Here is a 26,808-nt window from a genome sequence, read left to right as displayed (position 1 = left end):
CAGGGAAAGCCAGGAGGGGTCCCCCAGCAGTCTATTGCGCAGAGATACTCCTTCGGGAGTCGATTCTAGTGCGTTAGAAACCCGCAATTAAATTAAACTATGTTTTCTGTAAATAGTCATTTTATTAATTAAAATGCTATTTACCACTGTTATCATCTTAGGCTTTATAGTATAATACTTTAAGTTCTGCCTTTTAATATCATTGACTGTACTGTACGCCTACATACGTCAGAAAGACCGAATAAAGTCTGATGTAAATGTAAAATTGATATTTGTATAGCGCACTACTCACCCGCAAGGGTCTCAAGGCGCTTGTACGACTACCGCTGTAGAACCCATTCTGGCTTTCCCTGTGAGGCGTCCACTCCTGGGCACCCCCAAGGTGGAGGCCAGGCATCCTTAGCGTTGTGGGGGCTGTTGTGGAGATTAAGCAAGCTATTGCTCAGAGTTGCAGAGTGGGACTCCATGACTGGAATAGGCACCGAGGCGAGAATTATCAGGTCCGTGGAATTTTGAGCCCAAGACCCGCCAAGGCGGGGAATTGAACCCTGGTCCCGGGCTAGACCTCTGCATCAGGGTCTGCCGCTCTAATCATTGAGCCACACTTCTCTGAAGACCACGAAGAAGATCTGTGGCTTCGCCTTTAGAAAGCGGTGGGGAGTTCTTGAAGACCGGCTCCTAGTCGATCTTGATCTACGCCTTTTCGAAGGTGACGGCCTTTGAGGCGTGGCACCCCCTTCAAGTCCCTTAGACAAATTAACTGTATGATCGGAGACCTTGGCCTGCTAGACGAATAATCCAGCCTGGGAATTTTCAGAATATTCCACTCTCTTATGCTACCCAGGCATCTCGGAGAGATGTTAGTTGGAGGAGCTACAACCGTTGGAGAGGCTTCAGGAGTGACTTGTACTATCCGGAGGTCTGGGGAAGAAGAAACCCTCCTGGATGTGACTACCTGGACATACTGGGGCGTTGATTTGTCCCTCAACATAGCCCTACGTCTCTTGGCAGGAGAAGACCCCTGACTGGACTCGACGTCGATCTCATCGATGTCGACCTGGACCGCGATGTTCTCCACGCGACGGTCTAAGCCCCGAGGGCGATCCGTGTGGTGTCGACGTCGACCTTCTCGGTGACGGATTGTAAGAAACTGTTTCTAAATATACTACACCAAAATTAGGTATAGTGTGTATAGAGTCCAAGTGTCCCCAGAGCAAGGCAGAGGTTAAAGTTAGATAGAACCTTACTCTCTAATAGTGGTAGCTTGGTCGAGCAATAAGGCAGTCTCAGACGACAGTGTTAAGTATTTGATGTATACACTCAGTCAGCAAATGAATTCACACACTGAAGAACTGAACTCTAGGCCAATTGTTTTGGTATAAAAATATACTGTTTATTTTTAGAACCAAGCAAGCCTGGTACAAGTAAGCATTACATACTTTTCAGTAATAAGTTACTGGATAGAGAACAGTTTGTAAATGCAATAAAATTTGTATTTTGTTTGGTTTATAGGGGAGTAGTAGAATACAAATACAGTACATCAGAATGAAAAAGGCTTTTTCAATAAATTGCAGGCATGTTACTTTTACTTTACTTTTTCTAACTCCGTGCTGAATGCCTAGATTCAGCACTGGGACATTTCCTGTAAACAGGTAAATGCATTTTTGTTATTCGTGCGATTTTTAAAGAATATTTTCAGATTTCAAAACTCCACACTTAGAAACTTTTTGGAGCTGTACATTGAAATGAATAGGCTTTGTCAACAAATTGTAGGTAAGTTACTTTTACGTTACTTTTTCTAACTCAGTGCTGGATGTCTAGATTCAGCAGTGGGACATGTTCTGCAAACAGGTGAGAAAACACGTTTTGGTTATTTGTACGATTTTTAAAGAATATCTCTAGTTTTTAAGACACCACACTTAGACGTTTTTGGAGGGAAAATTGTCAATGTTATCGTATGGAGGAAAAACAGGTTATCGGTTTGCAGGTAAGTAAACAACTGTGGATGTTAAGGTTCTGGGGTTAGACTCAGGGGTCTCCCAGGGTCAGTGATGCACTGTTGTTGCACCCTCAGCAGGACTAGAGCGGCCGGGTGCAGTGTGTTGATGCCTTTTGAGCAGAGAGCCTCAGAAGGGCACACTTAGGCACCCTTGGTATAAACTTAATATCACGCAACGCTATGATCCTTCTTCCTCTTCCCCACTCACTCTTCCAGCAGACAAAGAATCTGCCGATAAATCACTGTCCGACTGGATTTACAGAGCTCTCGACTCTCTTATTCCAGCAAAATGGTATAAAGGCTGCACACCAAATGCAGTCCTTGGTACAACGCAGAACTTACTTGCTTGCGTAAAGAGTGTAAGAGGTTAGAGAGAGCATGGAGAAGGAGCTTTGAACGTAATCTAAAGAAGCCCAATAGTACAGCTATTAAGCAATACCATAGATCCATCCAGTCGGTACGGGCAACTTACTATGCGGAGGAGATCAAGAGCAGTGGTAATCCATCTAAAAGTATCTTTTTGATACTGAAGGAGCTAAAATCCTCCACTGCCCTGACTGCCACTCCGATTTCATCTGATGAGAAATGTGACGCTCTGGCCTCCTTCTTTGTAGAGAAGGTTGACAAGATTTATAATTCCTTCCCTCAGATGGCGCCTGTTCCAGATCTTGTGCCTCGTTCCACCACCCCTTACACTCTGACTTCTTTTCCTGCCATCTCTCATGAGATGTTGTCTGTGTTATGCAGCAAAGTCAAGTCTGGCTCCCCATCTGACCCTGTCAAGCCGGCCGATGCGTTGAAAATCTTACCTGTGCTCATTCCTCCCTTGAGCCATGCAATCAACTTATCTCTCGCTACGGCTGTCGTACTGAGTACTTGTAAACACGCTAAGGTGGTTCCCCTGCTAAAAAAGCCTAACATGGATGCAGCCAAATTGGAGAGCTTCCGCCGCATCTCCCTCTTGCCCTGGGACTCTAAACTCTGGAGTCTATGCCAATTCGCTCTCAACGGGGTATCTGGAGGAAAATAACATACTAGACCCCTCTCAGAATGGTTTCTGTGCTGGTCACAGTACGGAATCAGTTCTTCTTTCTGTTACCGAACATCTGAGATGGGCCTAGATGTGGGCCATACGTCGGCATTGAATTTGCTTGATCTCAGTGCCACGTTCGATACGTTCTCCCATCAGATCCTGGTGAGGCATTTGGAGGAGGTGGGTATAACGGGCTCCGCCATGGATTGGTTTGCTTCCTTTCTTTCTAGAAGGACCTTCTAGGTTGCCACTCCTCTCTTTACCTCTAGAGTTATTGCCATCAAGCAAGGTGTACCGCAGGGCTCTGCTCTGAGCCCTACCCATTTCAATTTGTACGTTCAACCGCTGGAGAGAGTGGCTTCAGACAGAGGGCTTACGAGAGTGTTGTACGCACACGACACTCAGTTGGTGGTATCACACTCCGATGACATTACCTGGGACGCTTGTAAGTTTCGTAGCGATCTTGAGGCCATTTCGGAGTGGATGACTGCCAACTGTCTCCAGCTCAACGCCAGCAAGTCTGAAATACTGCTGGTGGGGAGAGATGAGGAGCTGTAGAGTGAGCACTGGTGGCCTGCCACGATGGGGTTAGTACCTGTTCCCAAACAGGTTGTAAAAAACCTAGGGTTCTGGATAGACCCCGTCCTCTGCTTTGGAACCCAAACCAAGAAGGTGTCAGGGACTAGTTTTGGGCTATTGCGAGAGCTCAAACCCCTGTTGGGCTTTTTTGATCCCCCTATTAGGCAGGTTATCATCCAGGCCTTGATTCGGTCAAGACTGGACTATACCAGTTCCCTCTATTTGTGGGTCAACCAGTCTGAGATTGTCAGACTACAAAGAGTTCAGAATGCAGCGGCTCAAGCTCTCCTTGGTCTGCCGAGCAGGTGTCCTACCTCTAATGCCATCCGCCGCCTTAATTGGCTGCCTATGGCCAAGCGATTAGAGTTCAAGGTCCTCTGCATTACCTTTAAAATCCTTAATTTTCAGCTCCTTGTATTCAGACTAATCTTCATATACCCCTCTCACCAACTTCATTCCATGGGACAGAATCTTGTGGCTGTCCCCAGAGTGAGGAGGGCTCATGCTGGTGGGCGCTCCGTTCGTGTATTGGCCTTAAAGCTCTGGAATGCGATCCCCATCTCCATTTCGCAGTATAAAGTCCTACCTGCCTTTTCGGAAAGCTGTGAAAACATACTTCTTTCCTCCGCTATAAGCTAACTCGTTCTGTGACTTGCTTTGCAGTTTTCTGCTCTCAGCGCCGGGACACCCCTTTGCTGGGGCAGCCGTGCGCTCTATGAAATTTATAACATAACATAACAATGTTATCCTATGATGAATAGAGGATCTCCGGTTGGTGGCTGCTGGCATGCAGGCCACAAGGCTGTGGGAGCAAAGCTCCTAGGGTTTAGCTCAGCGCAAGCTGAGGACCACAGTAGCACCAAAGGTGCACCCTCAGCGGCACTAGGGCGGCCGGATATAGAGTGCTGTTTTGAGATAGAGTGGCCTGTTGTTTCCAATAGAGAACCTCTGGGACAAAGAAACACTGCAGGCTCGGGGATGAGGATCTTCCAGGTGCGGTCACAACTTTGAGGGGTAAATTGGGATGTTGAGGGTTGGTTAGGAACCGTTGGTTTGGGCACACAAGGCCGTGGGGGGTTGGGTGTAGGAGTGCCTTGGGATGTCAGAATTTTTTACCCACTCTGGTCCTGGAATGAGGGGTCCTCTGGATTGAGGCTGCAGTAGTCGTCTGGAGGCTTGAGGCTGGTCAGGGGTCGCCGGATCTCGGGTCAGGATCGCCGGGGGACCTTCTCGTGGTGTTTTTCCACTCCAGCTCAGGCCGGGTTTGGCGGGTGTAGTGCAGGCTGGATTCGCGGATCCTGGCTGGCACCAGAAGCTGCAGTTTGAACAAGTCCGGTGTTCACGGGAGATTGAATCTTTGTAGTGAAGGCAGGCAGGTCCTCTGGGGTTTTTGAGGTTGCTGGCTGCAGGACACAACAGGATTTCGCAGAAGCAAGTTCGAGGGGAGACAAGCCTTTAGGGCTGGTGCCACGTCAATGGACGTCGTCCCCGTTAGCTCAGCACGGCTCTTCTTTTCATGTTGTTTCTGGATCTGCGGAAGGAAGGTTCAGGGTGCCCCTTAAAAACTAAATTTAGGAGCGCTACAGGTAGGTAAAGGGCAGGGACCAATGGGTCCCTTCCCTGGGGTGGGTACACCCACTATTCTGCCACTCTCCAGTGGGAGGGGGGCAGGAGCCTGTCCCTGTTTGTCTGGGTCCCCACATCCTCAAGATGGCGGGGACTTGAGGTTGTGCTTCACCTCGCCTCCCCCACCTTAGGGATGGAGTTGGCAGAGGTGGGCACACCTAGCTTCCTCACTTGTTTTTACTGCCAGTTCTCCTGCCCGAAGTGTGGGGTAGAACCAGTGGGGACCTGTTGCTGAAAGCAGCAAATGGTCTGGAGCGGCTCACAAAGGCGGCATGCCTTTGAAGCTTCTCCTTCGTGAACCCGGCCCAACCTGGGAGAGGAGGCTTGGCACCTCGTCCCAGGATGTGCATTGCTTCAGGCCACCGAGAGCAGAAGCTCTCGACCCAGGGGTCCAGAAACATGTCTGGTGGTGGCAGCCTAGGCAGCCACTCAGTTGTGCATTTTACATTAAAGCGCACGCTGGGATCAGTGTGGGTTTAATGTGCTGAGAAGTTTGATACCAAACTTTCCAGTCTTCAGTGTAGCCATTATGGTGTTGTGGCGTTCATAATGACAAACTCCCAGCACCATATACTCTTAATGGCAGCACTGCACTTACAGTGCCCAGGAATGGACTAGGGCACTATAGGGGTACAGGGCTCAAGCACCTGTACCCTCACCACTGGCATAGGGTACCTAGATAGAGGGGTGACTGATGAATGCCAGGCCAGTGGTTTGTGGGCATGGCACACATGGATGTGTGCCATGTCGACTCTTCACTTTGTTCTGCACCAAGACACGCAGCCTGCAAAGGCAGTGTGTGAGTGTCAGGGTATAGGGCCTCTAAGGATGGCACAATAAGTGCTGCAGCCCTTAGAGGCCTTCTCTGATCACAGTGCCCAGGGTACCTGTGGTACAATTTACCAGGAGCTGACCTGTGGCCAGAGATGCCAATTGGGTTAGTTTTAAGGAAAGAACACAGGCCCTGGAACCTGATTAGCAGGGAACCAGGGCACACCAAGAAAAAGTGCATCAGTAGTCTTGCAAAAAGTGGGGGCGGTTACTGCAACAGAAACCCACTTTCCTACACAAATGCTTCGACGGCTACTTTCTTGGTGACGGATGTTTCGACGTCGAGTGCATCGGCGGCGACATTCTCATAGCCGATGTTGACCTCCTCAAAGGCGATTGCCTGCTATGATGCTCGGAAGAACGACTGCGTCCTAACGACGTGGATGCTTATGGCACTCTCTATGTCGGCGGTGTCTTCAACGTCGCCCCAGGTTATCTCAGAGGCAGGCTGTTCTGTCGACATTGAAAAGTCGACATCGAGCAAAGTCGTAGGCGAGCCAGAAGTGGACCGCCTACGAGATAGTGTTGATGTCTGCCTGTGATGGGACTTTGTACTGGTTTAAGTATTAAACGAAGAAACTTTTGGAAGACATTGTCCCGTTTTGCCTTTGCTTTACTTTTATTTAAGTGCAGGGGGCTTTTAGCATATATGTCCCAGTGTGTTGACCTCAACACACTAACTTAGGAGGGTTATAGGGCTTCCCCTCCGTCCTCTAGCACCATTACTCAACGTCTAGCAAACAATACGTACGTTAGCTGAGCGCCCAGTATTTCCCCTTAACCCTCTAAAACCCTATCTCTTAGACTTCCCTGGAAGCAGTTTTCTTTTTCTGTATCATGGAAATATCATGATTTAGGTTTATTTATCATTTCAAATGTAAAAAATCTACATTGCAGTTTCGGCATATTTGAGCCTAGTAATGTTTTTAGGCTGCTTATGTGTAATATATATATATATATGTGAGTGTGTGTATATATATATATATATATATATATATATGTGTGTGTGTGTGTGTGTATATATATATATATACAGATATATATATTTATATATATATATATATGTGTGTATATATATATATATATATATATATATATATATATTGGTGTGATCAAGTCCGGGTTGCCCGGACGAAACGCGTCATGCTGCTGCCCATTTTGCATTAAAAGCACTTATTTGAAAAATGTTCTCCTTCGTTGTGGTCTGTACCTGGTTTCGCGCTGGTGTTCGTTGCGCTGCAGGATTGTGGATTCTCATATATATATATATATATATATATATTTATATTTATATATATATACACATATATATACACAGTCCAATCGCTCACTTTTTAAATAAAAAGCAAGCGGGACACAGCTACGGGTACAGACACAGGATTTATTGGGCAAAGCAGAACACAGTCCTCACAGTCCGTGAAACGCTTGGGCAGACGCGTTTCTAGCCGGAATGGCTGTCATCAGTGCCGGTCTCACAGGCTGGTTGATTGCTCCTGGGCTTGTCTCAGAGACCACTCCCTATCAAGTAGTCTCTCGGCTCCTCCTCCTTGTTACAGGTGTGTGTTGAGTGCTTATTACTCTGGGTGAACTGCATGCTGGTTAACACAGTCCTTTGTGGTACCTCATTCAGTAATGGGGAAAACCAAACATCAAAAGATTCCCCTAATATTCGGCGCTGGACTGTGTGCCTCCACAGAACTCCCAGGTAAGTTGATCCGGCTCAAACCTCCGTCTGAGTGACTGACTGACTGACTGAATTATTTATAAAGCGTGCTTATGCCGCGGCGCCTTGGCGCTATAGAGGGAAGATGAACAGGATTACCAGTTAGAGCATAGAAAAGAGCCAGGTTTTCAAGGCTTTCCTAAAACTGGTTAAATTTGTGCCAGAGCGTAGCGTGATGGGCATGGTGTTCCACAATTTCGCTGCCTGATATGAGAAGGATTTGCCTCCCCAGCGAGCTCTACTTATTTTAGGCAAACAAATGAGGTCTTGGCTGCTGGATCGTAATGTGCGAGGTGGCACATAGCGGGGGAACAACTTAGACAAATCCTCTCCCCCTCCTCCATTGAGGGATTTATGGACCAAACAGAGAGCCTTGAATTGGACTCTGCGCCTGTCACGGAGTAAATGGAGTTGTCGTATGGCGTGGGATGTCGGGTTGCGCTTAGGAAGGTTCAGTAGGACTCTGGCTGCCGCATTTTGTATTGATTGAAGTTTTGCGAGCTGTTTTTCCCCGGTACCTAGGTACAGTGCATTACAATAATCTATACGGGACAGTACCAGAGCTCCCATCACAGTTTTCCTCAGAGTGAAGGGAATATATATAGGATTTTTGGGAGAACCTTGATTGTGAAGTAACAAGCCGATGTAACCTGACTGATTTGAGCTGTACAGGTTAGTTCCTTGTCAATCATGAAACCCAGGTTCCTGAACTTTTTTGCCGGGACTGGGCATTTACCAGCTTCTGGAGGCCACCAGAGGCCACTCCAGATGGAAGGTTTTAGGCCAAACTCAATCACCTTGGTTTTTTCTGTATTGAGTTTTAAAAAGTTCTCACTCATCCAGCTCTTAACGTCTAGAAGACAGTTTTGGAAGCGCTCTGCTGTGGCTTCCACCGTCTGGGTAAGTGACACCACTAATTGGGTGTCATCTGCATAAGATACTAGACGCAGAGAATGCAATTTTATTAATGCTGCCAAATGAGTCACATACAGATTGAATAGAGTAGGGAAAAGCGCCGATCCCTGAGGGACGCCGCATGGGAGAGAAAATTCTCCAGATTGAAGACCCCCCCCCCCCCAGTGGATTTGCTGTAATCGGGCTTCTAGAAAGGACCTGAGTAGAGTTAGGGCAGTGTCCGTAATGCCTATTGTTCCCAGTCTATTCAGTAGGACCCCATGATTGACGGTATCAAATACTGCCATTAGGTCTAGCAGAATCAGGGCAGGTCTTCCTCCGTCGTCCATAGTCCTACGGATATCCTCCGTGGCCATGATTAAAGCCGATTCCATGGAGTGGCATGACCTGAAGCCATGTTGGGTGGAGTCAAGTAAGTTATTTTGGTCTTTGAATTCAATTAGCTCCTCATTCATAGCTTTTTCAATAATCTTGGCCGGTAGGGGAAGGCACGATATCAGACGATAGTGCTTGGGTTCTATAGGGTCCAGAGATTCTTTTTTGAGAATTGGCCTTATACATGTTTTTTCCATCTATGGGGAAAGATACCAGAGCCTATGACCTCATTCAGCAGAGGGGTCAGGGTTAAACTAATTGTTCCAGGTACCAGAATAAGTATTTAGGGAGGGCAGGGGTCCAATGGTGAGCCTGATTTTTTCAAGATTAGCAGGCTCGTAACATGCTTTTCATTTAAAAGAGAGAATTGAGAGAGCTGGTTGGTACCTGGTACCAACTGTTCCCTGTGTACCCTTGTCAGGCAGCATGATGCTGCCTCCTCTCTCCCCGCACAAAAATAACCTCCGATTGGAAATGACTTCACTGGGGGGGGCCCGCGTTTGTACTCCTCGTACTTTTACCACAGTTGTTTGCTGAAGAACGCGGAGCTCCAGACCGAGAGTGCGTGTCCCACGCCGATTTCAGCAAAGCCGGCTACAGATACAGTCCAATTGCTCATCTTAAGTAAAAAGCAAGCGGGACACAGCTACGGGTAAAGACACAGGATTTATTGGACAAAGCAGAACACAGTCCTCACAGTACGTGAAACGCTTGGGCAGACACGTTTCTAGCCAGAATGGCGGTCATCAGTGCCGGTCTCACAGGATGGTTGATTGCTCCTCGGCTTGTCTCAGAGACCACTCCCTATCAAGTAGTCCCTCGGCTCCTCCTCCTTCTTACAGGTGTGTGTTGAGTGCTTAATACTCTGGGTGAACTGCATGCTGGTTAACACAGTCCTTTGTGGTACCACATTCAGTAATGGGGAAAACCAACCATCAGAAGATGCCCCTAATATTCCGTGCTGGACTGTGTGCCTCCACAGAACTCCCAGGTAAGTTGATCCGGCTCAAACCTCCGTCTCTACCCTTGTCAGGCAGCGTGATACTGCCTCCTCTCTCACCGCGCAAAAATAACCTCCGATTGGAAATGACTTCACTTGGGGTGGGGCGCCGGGTTTGTACTCCTCGTACTTTTACCACAGTTGTTTGCTGAAGAACGCGGAGCTCCAGACCGAGAGTGCGTGTCCCACGCCGATTTCAGCAAAGCCGGCTACAGATACAGTCCAATTGCTCATCTTAAGTAAAAAGCAAGCGGGACACAGCTACGGGTAAAGACACAGGATTTATTGGACAAAGCAGAACACAGTCCTCACAGTACGTGAAACGCTTGGGCAGACACGTTTCTAGCCAGAATGGCGGTCATCAGTGCCGGTCTCACAGGATGGTTGATTGCTCCTCGGCTTGTCTCAGAGACCACTCCCTATCAAGTAGTCTCTCTGCTCCTCCTTCTTGTTACAGGTGTGTGTTGAGTGCTTATTACTCTGGGTGAACTGCATGCTGGTTAACACAGTCCTTTGTGGTACCTCATTCAGTAATGGGGAAAACCAAACATCAGAAGATGTCCCTAATATTCGACGCTGGACTGTGTGCCTCCACAGAATTCCCAGGTAAGTTGATCCGGCTCAAACCTCCGTCTGTACCCTTGTCAGGCAGCGTGATGCTGCCTCCTCTCTTCCCGCGCAGAAATAACCTCAGATTGGAAATGACTTCACTCCTTGTACTTTTACCATATATGTTTGCTGAAGAACGCGGAGCTCCAGACCGAGAGTGTGTGTCCCACGCCGGTTTCAGCAAAGTCGGCTACAGATACAGTCCAATTGCGCACCTTAAGTAAAAAGCAAGCGGGACACAGCTACGGGTACAGACACAGGATTTATTGGGCAAAGCAGAACACAGTCCTCACAGTTGTTTGCTGAAGAACGCGGATCTCCAGACCGAGAGTGCGTGTCCACCGCCGGTTTCAGCAAAGCCGGCTACAGATACAGTCCAATTGCTCATCTAAAGTAAAAAGCAAGCGGGACACAGCTACGGGTAAAGACACAGGATTTATTGGGCAAAGCAGAACACAGTCCTCACAGTCTGTGAAACGCTTGGGCAGACGCGTTTCTAGCCGGAATGGCTGTCATCAGTGCCGGTCTCACAGGCTGGTTGATTGCTCCTGGGCTTGTCTCAGAGACCACTCCCTATCAAGTAGTCTCTCGGCTCCTCCTCCTTGTTACAGGTGTGTGTTGAGTGCTTATTACTCTGGGTGAACTGCATGCTGGTTAACACAGTCCTTTGTGGTACCTCATTCAGTAATGGGGAAAACCAAACATCAAAAGATTCCCCTAATATTCGGCGCTGGATTGTGTGCATCCACAGAACTCCCAGGTAAGTTGATCGGGCTCAAACCTCCGTCTGACTGACTGACTGACTGACTGACTGACTGACTGAATTATTTATAAAGCGCGCTTATGCCGCGGCGTCTTGGCGCTATAGAGGGAAGACGAACAGGATTACCAGTTAGAGCATAGAAAAGAGCCAGGTTTTCAAGGAAGGTTCTGTAGGACTCTGGCTGCCGCATTTTGTATTGATTGAAGTTTTGCGAGCTGTTTTTCCCCAGTACCTAGGTACAGTGCATTACAATGATCTATACGGGACAGTACCAGAGCTCCCATCACAGTTTTCCTCAGAGTGAAGGGAATATATGCAGGATTTTTCGGAGAACCTTGATTGTGAAGTAACAAGCCGATGTAACCTGACTGATTTGAGCTGTACAGGTTAGTTCCTTGTCAATCATGAAACCGAGGTTCCTGACCTTTTTTGCCGGGACAGGGAATGTACCAGTTTCTGGAGGCCACCAGAGGCCACTCCAGATGGAAGGTTTTTGGCCAAACTCAATCACCTTGGTTTTTTCTGTATTGAGTTTTAAAAAGTTCTCACTCATCCAGCTCTTAATGTCTAGAAGACAGTTTCGGAAGCGCTCTGCTGTGGCTTCCACCGTCTGGGTAAGTGACACCACTAATTGGGTGAAAATTGCAAATAACACAGTTGATAGACAGAATGTAGATCAATGTCATACATTCACCCCAGTACAAGGATCTGGGTCTAAATCCATCGTTTTTTGCACTTCACACCACCCTGGGTTAGACACTGGCTATATGCAAATCAGCTCTGACCCTGTGCCTCATGGGAACAGTCCAGTCCGAACTACCAAGCCATGTCTTTCCCAGACCGGAATCAAGCATCCAAGGACCGGTTTCTGGCTATCAGCCTTCATCAGCCTGGATAGCTTGACTCCAGTGGTGTGGAGAGCCTGGGACTCACGTCTGAGTATACCCAGCATACTCGGGGTGAAAATTGCAAAAAACACAGTTGATGGACAGAATGTAGAACAATGTCATACGTTCACCCCAGTACAAGGATCTGGGCCTAAATCCATCGGTTTTTTTCACTCCACACCACCCTGGGTTAGACACTGGCTATATGCAAATCAGCTCTGACCCTGTGCCTCATGGGTACAGTCCAGTCCGAACTACCAAGCCATGTCTTTCCCAGACCGGAATCAAGCATCCAAGGACCGGTTTCTGGCTATCAGCCTTCATCAGCCTGGATAGCTTGACTCCAGTGGTGTGGAGAGCCTGGGACTCACGTCTGAGTATACCCAGCACACTCGGGGTGAAAATTGCAAAAAACACAGTTGATGGACAGAATGTAGAACAATGTCATATATTCACCCCAGTACAAGGATCTGGGCCTAAATCCATCGTTTTTTTGCACTCCACACCACCCTGGGTTAGACACTGGCTATATGCAAATCAGCTCTGACCCTGTGCCTCATGGGAACAGTCCAGTCCGAACTACTAAGACATGTCTTTCCCAGACCGGAATCAAGCATCCAAGGACCGGTTTCTGGCTATCAGCCTTCATCAGCCTGGATAGCTTGACTCCAGTGGTGTGGAGAGCCTGGGACTCACGTCTGAGTATACCCAGCACACTCGGGGTGAAAATTGCAAAAAACACAGTTGATGGACAGAATGTAGAACAATGTCATACATTCACCCCAGTACAAGGATCTGGGCCTAAATCCATCGTTTTTTTTCACTCCACACCACCCTGGGTTAGACACTGGCTATATGCAAATCAGCTCAGACCCTGTGCCTCATGGGTACAGTCCAGTCCGAACTACCAAACCATGTCTTTCCCAGACCGGAATCAAGCATCCAAGGACCGGTTTCTGGCTATCAGCTTTCATCAGCCTGGATAGCTTGACTCCAGTGGTGTGGAGAGCCTGGGACTCACGTCTGAGTATACCCAGCACACTCGGGGTGAAAATTGCAAAAAACACAGTTGATGGACAGAATGCAGAACAATGTCATACATTCACCCCAGTACAAGGATCTGGGCCTAAATCCATCGTTTTTTTGCACTCCACACCACCCTGGGTTAGACACTGGCTATATAATACAATATACACCTTTTCATTGTAGCAGATAAATGATTGTGCAATCTCGGAGAGTATGACATTTGTGACCACTTGCATCGATAATTTCAGGTATAATTCTATTCATCTGCTGACGGGAGGCTAACCAATATAACAGCTTTCTGTTTTTGTCCCCCCAACTATATAACTTGACTTTTGTGGCCCACCATGGATGTATGGTGGCTTCAAAGTAGTGATGGCGGATTTCTTTGTGAAGGGGACCCAGTTGTCAGGAGATATTCCCGTGGGGTCAGACACGCGCCGTCATTCCAACCGGAGGACACATGCTTCTTGTTGTGTAAGATGGAAGAAGCGAGCACACGGCTGAGCACTAATACGCCCCCTAGCAATTCCCGGCATAGTAGCCTTGCTAGCAGTCCTCAAGGTGCCAACCTTCCTGATCGACCATTCATTACTGCAGAAGTAAGGTTGGAGTTCCTGACATAGTGCTTGAGCAAAGGTCACGTCCTGGAGATACCAGGCATTAAGACGTCACATAGGGCATTGATAGGATTTGGGAGGCCCAAGATGAAGGAGTGGAAGGTAATGGTTCGAAATCCCGTTGGGTAATATTTGAATTTGTGAAAGCGCTCGCCAGTTGGAAGCGGGATAAAAAACCAAGTCTATTCGGGAGGGAGTGTGAAGGGCTGCTGAGATATGGGTGAATTGCGGAAGTCTCGGGTGCCATGTCCTCCTTGTGTCATAGAGGCCAAGAGTGGCAATCCAGTCTGTAAGATGGCACGTCCCGGGACCTCTAGAGCAGGTGGGAGACCCAGTGGTGTCGAGCTCTGGGTCAGGAACTGCATTAAAGTCGCCACCTATAGGTCCTGGAGGCAGAAATTGAGAAATGCTGGAGGCACATAAATGCAAACTAAAGTGATCACCTGGCCCGTCAATGTTCCTGTCAGGGCAATCACACGATCCTGTGTGTCGCGCGTTTCATGCGAGACAGTAAAGGGGAAGGAACCCGCGGGAGGATTGCAACTCCTCTTGACCCACGGATATACTCTGCGTGAAAGACTCTAGCATACCCTTTATGTGCTAGGAAGGGGCAACAGTTCCCCATAAGATGAGTATCTTAAAGTAGGAGTACCACGGGGAGGTGTCGGTGGGCGAAGGTAAGAACTGCAGCGCATTTCACGTGGTCCAGGAGACCATTAACATTCCAAGACAGTACAACTAAAGTCATCGCTATGAGGGACGGGAATGAGCATGCGCAGTGGGTTATTTGAGGAAGGGGCCTGTCAAGGACCAGCAGCTAAATAGGGAATGTGCCAATATGGCACCATAGAAGTTGTGACAGGAAAATCACTGTCATAACTATCGCAAAAGTGTGTGTCAAAACCTAAGAAGGAAAACTAAACTGAGCATACATGCAATGCATAACGAACAACTGAAACATACATAATCAACATGTAAGTAAATCCCCACCCCCAGCCCAAACTCCCACATAGCTCCACACTTCTAACCCCAGAAGCATCTGTCGCCCTGAAAAATAGTTGTTAATAAAAAGAGTATATACAACAGTGTAGCAACATCAAAGGGAAGAACCCCATCTTAGTAAAGGATAAGGTGTAAGCTGCCATTCATTTTGGTGGAAGCACCTGCAAAGTAGACAAACAAACAGCTGGGCAGGTGGTAGAAGAGTACAGCTAGAGAACAGATAGGATAGTTTGTAGGATTAGAAACCGTGCACCTGTCAGAAACCCAGTTCCAGTCAAATTGTAGGGCTGCGAGAAAGATCAGAGTCTATATGAGGAGCAGCCTTTGTAGATGATGTTGAGCTTGGGAGTTTGTCTAAATCCTATCCCCTATCCACCCCCTCAGAGTTGGGATTTGAAGCAGGCAGACGGTGGTCACGTTATGGAACTCGTGAAGGTGACTTGGATTGGGCGGTTCTCCTTCTCCTCTGAGAGCGAGTGCGCTGCATGCATGGTTTAGGAAACAGCAGCAGACCCTGCAGGTCAGTAGAGGTTGGTCGGTGTGATAAAGGGGTAGTAGGGCTGCAAAGTACCGAGTCCTCAGTAAGACCTTGCTAGGCAGACTCTGAGGTGTCAAAAAAGTATGATTTATTAGCATTGATGACATGGAGTCTACCTGGAAACAGCAAGTGATACTGAAGCCCAATGACCCTGAACTTTTGTTTGATCTCCGTGTAGAGTGGCTCCGCTGCTTCACCTCGCAAATGTATTCGGGGGAAAACGGTTGTGCCTGATGCTCCCTCAGGATAGCATCCCTATCCCTGTAGTTAAGGATGAAAGCAATTATTGGTCGATGGGAGGCATCATGAGGAGCTATGGCAGTCATTGCTCAATGTACCCTTTCTACATCAAGCCAGGAGGACAACCGCTCAAAAGGCATCCAAGATTTAATCCAGTGCTCCAAAAAGTCCGCCCCCAGTTGCGGTTCAATGCCCTCCGTACCTTCAGGGATGCCAATTATTTGCACGTTGTTTCACCTGAAGACATTTTTGGCATCCTTGGCATGTCTATTAAGCTCTGTGGAATGGGTGAGCAGAGTAGAGACTGGGCTTTGAGAGTGGAGACGTCATCTTCAACTGTGGAGAGCTGGTATTCAGATTCTGTAATATGTGCAGCAGCGTTTCAGAGATACTGAGGCAACAGTGCTACATGCATCCTCACCTCTCCAGTTTTGATCTCCACTGCAGCCTCTGATGTCTAAATAGCATGAAGGATGGCAGTGAGTTTGCTGGACAGAAGGATGGGTTTATCTGCCTCACAAGGGCCCGCCGGCTTGCTGCTGGGTCCAGTAGTGTACTGGTCTATGCTGGTCTGTTATGTAGCAGAGCTGGTGGGTCTGTCCTTGCCCATCACAGTAATATCCTTGAACCTCCAGGCCCCACGATGAAGAAGAGTCGCCCGCTTGCCACAATATCACAGCAGCACGAGCAGCCTGCCGTGGATGGAATGGTTGCTCTCTGCAGTGGATGAAGTAGATAGTGTAGGAGCCGCTCAGTGGCCAGGCAGAATAGAGCACTGGAGCGTGGGAGGTAACGAATGCCTCAGCAGTGCAACCCACCACAAAAGGATGCAGTGACCCAAGGAAAGGCAATTGGACCCAACACTGCAGATAGGACAATTTGGTGGGCGCAGAGGTAGGTCAATAGAGGACGTTCAAGTCACCTCCACTCCCCAAGACTAGGACCCAGTATCTCACACATGGATGGGACACAGAGAAGAATAGTTGCACCCGGTGGGCATTCCAGTAACAAATTTGAGTGCTTCGGGCCCAGGGCAGCAAAGGTCAGATTTCTGTGAAAGGCCATATTCTACATCGCCCCCAGTTCCCCCACCCGGCCTGACTGAAGACAGTAGAGCGAATTCCAGAGGAGGACCCCACAACAATGATGAGCCAGCTACAGGCCCCTGTGGAGCATACGGGTGCCGAAGGCCCAGCACAAGAAGAGGCCTGGCCAGCCATGGGGCAGACTCAATAAGGAGCGTACCTCTCCAGTGGTTCCGGCGGCAGAGGGGACCGGAGCGCGTTACAAAGACTCTGCAGCTCAGTGCAGGGCCGAGCGCAAACAAAGCTGCCTGATGGGCCAGCAGCAGGAGTCCAGCAACCACAGCAGGCTGCAGCTAGGAGGAGGAGGCGCGCCTTGTGAGCGGTGCCAGGAGGGTGCTGTGGTACGTTATAAATGTTCAGGTGGGTGTATTAGGAACAGCACATGCTGCGCACCCAACACCTGTGACCCTGAGTCAAAAGCTGCAATGGACTGTCGCTCACCCTGGTGCAGGGTCCGCCACAGACGCAGGTCAGGAAGCAACAGCAGGGGGCCACGGCAAAGCAAGGACCGCGGAGAAGAGCAGTTCTGTAACCCATGGTGCAAGATCCACACAGCACTGCGAGGCCCTACTCGAAGTAGGAGGGAGGGACAAGTGGAAGGCAACACTAGGTTCTAGGATGGCACCCTACCTCCGCTCGTCCTCAGGCAACGACGACTCCACTATTGGTCCTCTGCCACCAAAGGCGCTGTGCACAGCAGGTATGAAGAGGAGGCCCGGTCCCGGCGTTCATACTCCCCAGCAGCTCTGAAGGGGTCAGCGGCCATGCGGCTTGTGGTAGGCTGTGACCTTCTGTCTCCAGGCAATGCGCTGGGACCCAGGTCCTTGACAGGCGCTCTGGTCGTTTTTCAGGGACTCTCGTGGGCATTTGATGCTGCTGCACCACCTCACAAGGCCTAGGAGTCAGTCGGTGAAGGTCGTTGGCAGCTAAAAGTCCGGATTTATGACGGATATCCGTGATGCAGAGCTAGCCTAGAGAGCAGCCACCGTGATGACTGTCCAGGCCATGCCCCCACATCAGAATTAATGCTATATAGTTAGGATTTTTTTCAATGTTAAATCTCAAAATTCTATTTGGAATAACTTTGGCGCCGGTTGACGAATCTGCCTGAAAATTTCCTCAAAATGGCCTCGCGGCACCCTGGTCCTTCCCTGAAAGTTTGGGGGGGATTTGTGAAGCGGGGGCTGAGATAAAAGGGGGGTCCCAAAACGTGTTTTCCCCGGTCGACCTCACTTTTAGCCCGAACGGCTGAATGGATTTCCACCAAACTTGGCAAAATTGTAGGGACTGGTAGCCCAATGTGCCTTTGCTATGTCTCAAGATATGTGCTTCAGTGGATTTTGAGTAATTTAGGTTAAAAAAAATATATATATCTATGACAGCGCCCCGGTACGCGCACCGGGGAGCGCTCCGGGCGCGCCACGCGACTTGCGCACGGAAAGCTGATTGGCTGTCGAGTGTCTGTAAACATTCTAAACAGTCCGGAGCGGCCGCCATCTTGTGTCTCAGTAGGAGACCCTGCTGGGGGCAGCTGGGGGCCTGGATACTCTGCTGCCGGACTCCGACCGCCATTTTGTCGCTGAGCCTGACGACAGGAGCCCTGGCTTCGTTGCACTTGTGGACGGCTTCCAGCACTGAGGAGGCGACAGGGGACGCAGGCGGATAACCTGCGACGGACCCCCCCAGCGGCGGACTGCTCGCCGGGGGATCGGCGGGCGGAGGGGACGAGGCTGTCGGCGTCGAGGTGACCCCCGTGCAGAGGCGCTGAGGGCGCCCGAATACAGACTCTAGGAGAGGCCCCGGCTTCGGCGGAGACGAAATGCCGCGCTTCCCGCGGAAAAGCCGCCGGCTGACCTGCTGCCCGGAGGCCCTGCTACGAAACCGCCAGCTGTCGCGGAGAAGCCCTGGTGAGCTGCCTTCCCTGCGTCTCCCCCTACGCCCACAGACGGATGCGCCCTGGTGACTGCGGGCCCGCCCTGGACTGCAGAGTTGTGACCGGGCCCGCTGACGGTGCTGTCTGCCATCTTGCTCCCCCACCTGGTGCCCACGGGAGCGGGGCCGGGCGCTGTGGGGGCGGCCCGCCAGCCCACGCTATCATCAGCTGTCACGGAGGCGCTGTCCAGGAGGCCGCAGAGGCGGCTGGAGCGCTCTTCTCCTCACCCGTGGGGTGATCTAGACCCTGCCCGCCATTTTGACTTTGCTGCTTGGCACCTTCAGTCCGGGGGCATGGCCCAGCTGCACGTCGGGGCCCCCAGTGAGTGGCAGCCGCCTAACTGAGCAGAACCGGGAGCGAGAGGGTTGACCCTGCCGGCTTCTGCTGCCGGGCTCGAGGGAGGTGCGAGGGACCTGTCTGGAGGGACGCGCGCCAGCCTTGACCCTGCCTCACAGCCTGGCCTTGCTGTCCATGCCTGCGGATCTGCGCTGACCCTGCAGCACTACGCCCCCACTCCGGAGCGGACGACACTGCCTGGGGGGCTGCGGAGGCGGACAGTGCGCTCCGGAGTTCCCTCGAGGGGTCCGGAATTTCTACATTATTGATCTACCATAGTGACAGTGACCTGACATCTCGGGGGGACTTGGATCTTCATCCCACTTGGAATCTAACACAAAGTATTCTACAGGTACACATTGTGACCTACTGTGATTGTCCTTTAAATTGTCCTCGAAGAAGTACGACCTCGAGAGACATCGCACAGACTAGATTGTCTAATACATGCCCTGATGAAATTCCCAAGGCACGAATGGGAATGAAACGCGTTGGCTGTGCCGCTGTACGTGAAAATAAAGAATACTTTTTCAAATAAGAACCGAAGATCTACAATTGTTTTTGGACTCTCTTATATCATTGACTTCACTGTGTGCGCCTCTCTGCTCTTATATAACTATTGGTCTGACATACATCCCTGGCAGCGGATGGTGAGAGTAGCCGCACCGCCTAATAATTCTGAAACAGACGAAGTGGATGTGCGAAACCTTGGTCAGCTGCTGGTTGCTTTTGTTTAATGTTTAGCATCCGGGAGGCCATAGACTCGTACTTCGCCATTAATGACAACTCGGAAACGCCCTTCCCGGTAGTCTGGGATGCCTTTAAGGCCACCATACGGGGCCACATTACCTCCCTGGCGATAGCGAGGAGACGGGCGGCCTATAAATTAGAGACTGACCTAGCGGGCGAGATCAAACAGGCGGAGGCGCAAGACAGGGACCGACCCTCTCTGGCGTTCAGGAGAACGCTTGCTAACCTTAGGGGACAACTCCGAATCCTGCGCACCAACAAGGCGGAACACTCTCTACTAGCACTTAAACAAAAATACTACGAGTGAGGGGACAAGGTGTGGCGTCTTCTGGCAGGAAGACTGCGGGCTCGAGCAGCTAGAGCCCATATCGCTAATGTACAATGTCAGGATGGCTCTAGCGCCGTCACTGAAAGAGCCAAACAGGATGCCTTTGTTGCCTACTATACCTCCCTATATGCGGGGGAAACTACATCAGTGGAGGCACGAGCGGCCGTCCTCGCTGACTACGAAGTGACTCCGTTACCGCCGGTTTGCGCAGATGACCTGGAGGAGCCCATATTGGACGAAGAGGTCTCTGCGGCTATTAAAGATCTTCCCACCGGGAAAACCCCAGGACCGGATGGCTTGCTGCTGACCTTTTACCGAACCTTTCAGACTCAACTTCGCCCATACCTGCTGAGGCTGTTCCACTCTTTTTCGGACACCTCTGGCCCGTCCCCCGATATGGGTATGGCGGAGATCGCTTTGATACCAAAGCCAGGAAAGGACCCTACACTATGTGCCTCTTATCGCCCTCGTAAACACCGACCTAAAGATAAATACCAAGATACTGGCTAAACGACTCGACTCATAGATGCCAGGGCTGGTGAACCCGGACCAGGTGGGGTTCATTCGGGACCGGCAGGGGGCTGATAATGTGCGTAGGCTGGCGCATTTGGTAGGAAAAGTGCAGCACTGGGACATCCCGGCTTGTCTTTTTTCGCTTGACGCGGAGAAGGCCTTTGACCGAGTGGACTGGGCCTTCCTGAAAGAGGTTCTCCAGAAGATCGGTCTAGGCCCCAAAATGATCGCGAGAATCATGGCCCCATACCTAGGGCCACAAGCCAGAATCAGGGTCAACGGTCAACTAACGCCGCCGCTCACGATACACAAAGGCACGAGGCAGGGGTGCCCACTCTCGCCGCTCTTGTTCGCCCTTGCGGTGGAACCTCTGGCGGCAATGATAAGACGCGATTCCAGAATACACGGAATAGCCCATGGGGGGAGAGACAACAAGGTGGCGCTATTCGCGGACGACCTGATCCTCACTCTCACGCACCCTCGCGAATCCCTCCCAGCAGTCCATGAGGTGCTCTGCCTATATGAACAGGCGTCAGGCCTTAAAATAAATCATACTAAATCTTGGGCGCTCAACCTCACTATACCTGAAGAGGAGATCCCATCCCTGAAGAAGGCTGTGCGCTACCAATGGGCGGAGAACCACATCAAGTACTTGGGCCTTGACTTGACACCCCATTTAGACTCCTGGTCCTCGGTAAATTGGACGGAGTGCCGCAAAACGGTGCTGGAAGACCTTCGGAAGTGGAAGCCTCTGATGATCTCATGGCTGGGGCGCCTTAATGCGGTTAAAATGTCGATCCTCCCCAGAATTCTTTATGTCTTCCAATGTTTACCCACCCCAATCCCGCTTCACTGCATTCGGAGCCTTCAGCGTGAGATCACGTCCTTCATCTGGGGCGGAAAGCGCCCCAGGTTCTCGCAGAAGGTCCTTATGGAACCGAGAGATAGAGGCGGCCTGGCATGCCCCAACTTGGTACACTACTATTGGGCAGCACACCTCAGTTTCGTGGTGGTATGGGGCGCACGTGAAAGCGACAAGCACTGGTTCCACATGGATCGAGCAGTCACAGGACGCACCATATGGGACTTGCCTTGGCTTCCGCGGACGGCACGCTCCAGAAGTGCGTACATAGCAGTCCCAACAAAAACGGTCCTGGATATTTGGGACAGGGTAGCAGTGTCTAGAGGTCTCACTACGTTCCCATCCCCACACACCCCGATAGCGGGAAACCCACAATTCCCTCCGGCCTACTGGACTCGGGCATTTGAAAAATGGACGCACGGGGACTGCAGAGTTATTGGGGACCTTTTCCTTGGGAACTCGCCTAAAACTTGGGAGGACTGCAGGGAGGAATTTAGGATACCACCGACAGCTGGCCTACAGTATGCCCAGCTACGTCACTGGACTATGGGTGAAGACATGTACCAAGCGGCCACTAGGGCCTACACGCCCTTCGAGAAGCTAGCACATTCCCTTGGGGGGCTGAAGAGGCTTATCTCACAAATATACCACATACTGCAACACCCTACCTCGACACCTGCGCACCCCTATCAGAGACAATGGCAGTTAGCAGCAGGCACAGACATCGAACCCTCCCAATGGCACAGACTGTGGCGTGATATCCCCAAAATCTACCGCAGTATCCCACAGAGGGAAAACGCCTACAAGTTACTCACCCAATGGTACTATACCCCGCTGCGACTTAGCAAGATGTTCCCCAACGCCTCGCCGATGTGCTGGAGGTGTGGCTCTGCGACTGGTGACTTTGTGCATATATGGTGGATGTGCCCGACCCTAGCTGTTTTCTGGAAGGAGGTACTCAGCCACATCAAAGGGGTGCTGGGTTTCCCCCTGCCTGAAGAAGTGAGCACGATTTTGCTTGGCATTCGGCCTACCACACTTAGGGCACTCACCCGCAGCGACTGGATCCTTACGCTCCAAATGCTGGGCACAGCTAAACAACTCATCGCCCTATACTGGAAGCGGCCTGAGGCGCCACCAATAGCTTCCTGGTTTGTGCGTCTCTGGCAGGTCCTGGCAATGGAAATACTCACGGCAAGGCTACAGGCGAGGGACACACGCTTCAAAGCGGTCTGGGAGCCCCTAGTGCGATATCTCTGCTCTATAAGCTATGCGCGACATATGCCCCCTAGACTCCGCGCTCTACACCTCTTTGAAGACGCCATCACCCCTGCGGACCCTGCCAGGCTATGCCCTTGATTACCATCCACATTACAGGCGCTGCTGCTGCTACACATGTCCCCCCATACCCTACTCCCTGACACGCCGCACATAACCACCGCCCCCTCTCCTTTTCTCTGCCTACTCTCAGGCTATCTGACCTCACATACTTCCTTCTTTCCTACTTGGAAATCTGGCCTTCGTCTCTCTATGAGACAGTTACGCCCTGTTGGGCTTTCTTTTTTTGTGACATTTAAGCCAGTTACCCGCCATATGCCTCCCTTACGAAGCGGAAATGCACTTGCATGCGACAAGCCCCTGCGAACCTCACTCCTAAGCCATGCGGCCGGCCCTCTCTAGAGAGTTGTAGGCAAGGCGCTGTGTTAAAGCTTCTTCCCCGTCCCAGATGGCGTAGAAACACAAGAGTTATCATATACGCGGCCGGCCTCAGCATGAGGTTGTAGTCTTAACGCTGTGTTCACAATAAAAACAGATTTGAATTTTAAAAAAAAGCGAGAATTGAGTGAGCTGTTTGGTACCTGGTACTAACTGTTCCCTCTGTACCCTTGTCAGGAATCGTTATGCTGCCTCCTCTCTCCCCGCGCAAAAATAACCTCCGATTGGAAATGACTTCACTTGGGGGGCCCCGCGTTTGTACTCCTCGTACTTTTACCACAGTTGTTTGCTGAAGAACATGGAGCTCCAGACAGGGAGTGTGTGTCCCACGCCGGCTACAGATACAGTCCAGTTGCTCATCTTAAGTAAAAAGCAAGCAGGACACAGCTACGGGTAAAGACACAGGATTTATTGGGCAAAGCAGAACACAGTCCTCACAGTACGTGAAACGCTTGGGCAGACGCGTTTCTAGACGGAATGGCTGTCATCAGTGCCGGTCTCACAGGCTGGTTGATTGCTCCTCGGCTTGTCTCAGAGACCACTCCCTATCAAGTAGTCCCTCGGCTCCTCCTCCTTCTTACAGGTGTGTGTTGAGTGCTTATTACTCTGGGTGAACTGCATGCTGGTTAGCACAGTCCTTTGTGGTACCACATTCAGTAATGGGGAAAACCAACCATCAGAAGATGCCCCTAATATTCCGCGCTGGACTGTGTGCCTCCACAGAACTCCCAGGTAAGTTGATCCGGCTCAAACCTCCGTCTCTACCCTTGTCAGGCAGCGTGATGCTGCCTCCTCTCTCACCGCACAAAAATAACCTCCGATTGGAAATGACTTCACTTGGGGGGGCGCCGGGTTTGTACTCCTCGTACTTTTACCACAGTTGTTTGCTGAAGAACGCGGAGCTCCAGACCGAGAGTGCGTGTCCCACACCGGTTTCAGCGAAGCCAGCTACAGATTCAGTCCAGTTGGTTGATTGCTCTTGGGCTTGTCTCAGAGACCACTCCCTATCAAGTAGTCTCTCTGCTCCTCCTTCTTGTTACAGGTGTGTGTTGAGTGCTTATTACTCTGGGTGAACTGCATGCTGGTTAACACAGTCCTTTGTGGTACCTCATTCAGTAATGGGGAAAACCAAACATCAGAAGATGCCCCTAATATTCGACGCTGGACTGTGTGCCTCAACAGAATTCCCAGGTAAGTTGATCCGGCTCAAACCTCCGTCTGTACCCTTGTCAGGCAGCGTGATGCTGCCTCCTCTCTTCCCGCGCAAAAATAACCTCCGATTGGAAAAGACTTCACTCCTCGTACTTTTACCACAGTTGTTTGCTGAAGAACGCGGAGCTCCAGACCGAGAGTGTGTGTCCCACGCCGGTTTCAGCAAAGTCGGCTACAGATACAGTCCAATTGCTCACCTTAAGTAAAAAGCAAGCGGGACACAGCTACGGGTACAGACACAGGATTTATTGGGCAAAACAGAACACAGTCCTCACAGTCCATGAAACGCTTGGGCAGTCGCGTTTCTAGCCGGAATGGCTGTCATCAGTTCCGGTCTCACAGCCTGGTTGATTGCTCCTGGGCTTGTCTCAGAGACCACTCCCTATCAAGTAGTCTCTCGGCTCCTACTCCTTGCTACAGGTGTGTGTTGAGTGCTTATTACTCTGGGGGAACTGCATGCTGGTTAACACAGGACTGTGTGCCTCCACAGAACTCCCAGGTAAGTTGATCCGGCTCAAACCTCCGTCACTATCCTTGTCAGGCAGCGTGATGCTGCCTCCTCTCTCCCTGCGCAAAAATAACCTCCGATTCGAAATGAATTCACTTGGGGGGGGGGGCGCCGCGTTTGTACTCCTTGTACTTTTACCACAGCTATTTGCTGAAGAACGTGGAGCTCCAGACCGAGAATACAAATGCTGGTTTACTTGTTAAATAGCATGCCGTAGACCAAACTAGTTGCAAAACAGTGGTTTATTTCAGGCTTCTGACACACTCAACGTGTTTCGGGGAGAAGGTGTTCTCCCCGAAATGCCGCCGCCTCACGTCGTGCCTCTTCATCAAACATGATATATATATATATATATATATATATATATATATATATATATATATATATATATATATATATACTAGCAGCCCGTCCCAACGTTGTCCGGGTATGAATTGCTACCGGCCAGTAGTATATTGTTTTGTAGGATTTCGTTTTGATAGCATTTCTTATCTGTGACATGCCTGTGAAACGCTCCAATTCACATTGCACTGCTGATGCACTTAAGAGTGCGCGTTCAGTAGTGTGTGAACTCGAGTTTCCCTACTTTATTTTTCCTTGCAATATTATATAGCGCGAACTCAACAACATGGCATGAGCACAATTTACATTACAGAAGAACACATTAATTTGTGGTAGGCACGAGGAGACAACGTGATTTGCCTGGAATCACAGGACGTTGAGCTGATGCCGAGATTCAAACGTAGCTCCGCAGCTCTAAAGTTCGCAATTCTAGAACTTGTGGCGGGAGGTGTGTCTAAAAGTGTATGTCGGTGCTGGACATCAATGAGAGAGACCTGTGCAATTTGCAAATGGGTGGTGAAAAAATATGAGTATGTTGCTGCAGATGTGAGCCGCCGTGCCACCAATGTACTTACCGGGGATGGGTAAACACCAATTATTCCGCAACTTTCTTTCCGCATACCATTACTCCGCATACTTCCATTACGAAAGTACCATGGGCCTTACTTATGAAGGTCTTGCGCCGCCGGTGCGTCACTTTAAAAATGGGAAAAAGTGACGTACCAGTGGCGCAAGGCCTTCATAAATGAGGACCCATGACTCCGCAATGCCATTATAACGCATGTCATTACATTTTATGTGCTTTTACCACGCATACATTTACAACGAAATTCGTTATAGATGCATGAATGGTAAAAGCATGTTTTTTTTTAATGTTTGGATAAGGTAAGAATGGGTATAAAGGTATATGTTTTGGGGTACTGAGGTATATGTTTTGGGGTGTTTGGGTATTTTAAGGGTTCAGATATAGTTTTGGGTTATGGGGTACAGGGGTGTTTTTAAGGTTCAGGACTAGATTTGGGTTTTGGGGTAGAGTGGTATTTTAGGGTTCAGGGGTAGGTTTGGGTTTTGGGGTACAGGGTTCTTTTTAGCGTTCAGGGCTAGGTTTGGGTTTTGGGGTTACAGGGGTATTTTAGGGTTCAGGGATAGGTTTGGGTTTTGGGGTACAGTGGTATTCTTAGGGTTCATGGCTAGGTTTGGGTTTTGGGGTACAGGGGTATTTTTAGGGTTCAGGGGTTGGTTTGGGTTTTGAGGTACAGGGGTATTTATAGGGTTCAGGGCTAGGGTTGGATTTTGGGGTACAGGGGTATTTTTAGGGTTAACATGGGTTAGTGTTTAAGGGTGTTGGGGTATTTTAAGGAGTAAGGGTGGGTTATGATTATGGGGTGCAGGGGTATTTAATGGGAGCAGGGTGGGATTAGCACACGATATGAGGCATGGCATGAAGGACGGAACGTACCACA

General features: G+C 50.0%; 1 protein-coding gene across 1 annotated transcript in view; it reads right to left on the bottom strand.

Annotated features, from left to right (window-relative positions):
* LOC147679783 (myoferlin-like) overlaps nucleotides 1-26,808 on the bottom strand; it is a 1,922,797-nt gene that overhangs the window by 1,699,291 nt on the left and 196,698 nt on the right. The window lies entirely within an intron of this gene.

This window comes from Lissotriton vulgaris, chromosome 11 (assembly GCF_964263255.1).
Source record: "Lissotriton vulgaris chromosome 11, aLisVul1.2, whole genome shotgun sequence".
NCBI lineage: Eukaryota > Metazoa > Chordata > Amphibia > Caudata > Salamandridae > Lissotriton > Lissotriton vulgaris.
The sequence above is the reverse complement of the archived record's forward strand: the minus strand, read 5'-3'. Positions and strand labels throughout refer to the sequence as shown.